The sequence below is a fragment of the Camelus bactrianus genome, chromosome 28 (assembly GCF_048773025.1).
Source record: "Camelus bactrianus isolate YW-2024 breed Bactrian camel chromosome 28, ASM4877302v1, whole genome shotgun sequence".
NCBI lineage: Eukaryota > Metazoa > Chordata > Mammalia > Artiodactyla > Camelidae > Camelus > Camelus bactrianus.
Window position 1 is genome coordinate 8,711,429 of NC_133566.1, and position 2,733 is coordinate 8,714,161.

A 2,733-nucleotide genomic window follows, 5' to 3' on the forward strand; every position below is an offset into this window, starting at 1 on the left:
GGGCAGAGGATATGAATAGATATTTTTCCCAAGGAAACATACAGATGGCCAATATCACATGAAAAGACTTCCAATATCACTAATCATCAGGGAAATGCAAATCAAAACCACAATGAGCTATTTATCTCACAACTGTCAGAATGGCTGTTGTCAAAGAGACAACAAATAACAAGTGTTGGCAAGCATGTGGAGGAAAGGGAACCCTCGAGCAGTGGTGAGAATGTATATTGGTGCAGTCACTAAGAAAAACATGGAGGTTCTTCAAAAATTAAAAAAAGAACTATCATAGGATCCAGTAATTCTATTCCTGGGTATTTATCTGAAGAAAACAGAAATACTAATTCAAAAAGATACATGCACCCCAACATTCATGGCAGCATTATTTATAATAGCCAAGATATGGGAGCAACCTAAATGGCCATCAATAGATGAATGGATAAAGAAGATGTGGCACATATGTGCAATGAAATACTACTCAGCTATAAAAAAGAATGAAATCTTGCCATTTGAGACAACATGGACGGACCTGAAAGGTATTAGGTTAGGTGAAATACATCAGAGAGAAAAAGACAAATACTATTTGATTTTACTTTCATGTGGAATCTAACAAACAAATGAATGAACATAACAAGACAGTAACAGAGTCATAGATACAAAGAACAAACAGAAGGTTACCAAAAGGGAGGGGGATAAAGGGAGGAGAGAAATAAGTGAGGGAGATTAAGAGGTACAAACTTGCAGTTGCAAAATAAATGAGTCATGGGTATGAAATGTACAGTGTGGTGAATGTAGTCAGTAATTAGCTGATACCTGTTTGGTGACAGATGGAAACCAGACTTACCATGGTGATCATTTTGAAATATATAGAAATATTGAATCACTATGTTTTGCAACAGAAACTCACAAAGTGTTGTAGGTCAATTATACTTCAAAAACAAACTCATAGGAAAAAAGATCAGATTTATGGTTACCAGAGGTGGAGAGTGAGAAGAGGGGAAATTGGATAAAGGCATTCAAAAGGTATAAATGTCCAGTTATAGGTACTAGGGATGTAATGTACAACATGATAAGTATAATTAACACTGCTGTATGTTATATAATAAAAGTTGTTAAGAGAGTAAATCCTAAGAGTTCTCACAAGGAAAAAAAATTTTCTATTTCTTTAATTTTGTATCTATATGAGATAATACATGTTCACTAAACTTGCTGTGGTGATCACTTCATGATATATTGAAGTCAAATCATTATGCTGTACATATTAACCTTATATAGTGTAAATTATAACTCAATAAAACTGGAAGAAAAAAATGAGTATTTGCCAGTCTGTTCTCTTTAGGAAAGTCAGAACAAAAATTAAATATATTGAACTTCTACTAAATGCCATTCAATTTGCAAATTACCTTAATCCACAACAATGTTACAAAGAAGTTACCTTCATTTAAAGGATGAAGACAATAAAATATTAATTTGTCCAAAGTAGTAGAGCTATGATGTGCCTTGGAGGCTGACTCCAAAGCCAATCACCCCTTCTATTATACCACCATTTACAGACTTTTAAAAACAGCAACACTTAAGCTTTGCACAGTGGCAGTATCATAGCCGGTGAGGTTTATCCAAGGCATGATTATTGCTAATTGAAAAACAGCAACACTTTCTTTCAATGCAATCTTACATAAAACATAATCTGAAATATATTTTAAATGAAGAACTGACAGAACTCTGTGACCAATGAAAAGTGGAGTATCATGGAGAAAGAATAATTGAAGTTGACTCTAACGCTCAGAACACTCTAAAACTTAAGATCCATACAATTAATAAAAAATAAGAAGTTGGGTAAGGGAAGATAAGTTTATGGAAGAAAGTGATGTCAGCTTCATAAATGTGAAGTTTAGGGTCACACTCAAACAAAGTTGAGTTGGAACTCAGGAGACATTTTAAATTTGTCCATGAATTATCTCATTTCTGTGCTGTAGTCTATTTTTGCATTATTTATGGTAAAATGGACCACTATATAATATAATTTCTTCTCAGTTGAAGTTTCACTAATTTTGAATATGCTAGCAAAAATAAAATAAAATGCACATGGTTGAGAGCACGATCCAAAGCCCCCTTTCTTCCTCCCAGAGCTTGCTGGTCTCTCCTACCCAAGGCTGGGTCAGGGCTGGTCCACTGAGAGCTGCACAGTTTGAAGGCACTGGAGCAGCAGGCTTCAGGAGCTGAGACTTCCTGCATCCACCACCCTTGTGTGGGCTGAAGTTTATCCTGGGAGCCTGGAACTCTTTGCAGAGGGGGGCCAGTTTGTGTGCCAATCATTTGTGTTTTAGATTGTGCAGATGGATGACCAGAAGTATGTTGAGGTGAAGAATGGGGCAAACATTCAGCTATGACTTAGCTTATGAGCTGTTTGCCTTCATCAGAAAGATTATAAAATAAATCATTCCTACCATCTACCCATGAAAAAATGATGATACAGAAGGACTGCTTCCTCAAAATTGTTTGTTTTCTCCCTTGAGATGAGCTTGACTGGTGATACCATCATGTGACACATGTCCTGTCCTGTCTTTTTTCTTTTCTTTTCTTTCTTTCTTTTTTCTTGTTATAATCAGTTTACAATGTTGTGTCAATTTCCAGGGTAGAGCACAATTTTTCAGTTATACGTGAACATACATATATTCATTGCTTTTGTTGTTGTTGTTGTTGTTGTTCTATTTATTTATTTAGTGAGTTAGTTAG

General features: G+C 35.3%; 1 pseudogene; it reads left to right on the plus strand.

The window, feature by feature from the left end:
• Positions 1 to 1,573: 1,573 nt before the first annotated feature.
• LOC141575503 (U4 spliceosomal RNA) lies at positions 1,574 to 1,706 on the plus strand (annotated as a pseudogene).
• Positions 1,707 to 2,733: the final 1,027 nt, after the last annotated feature.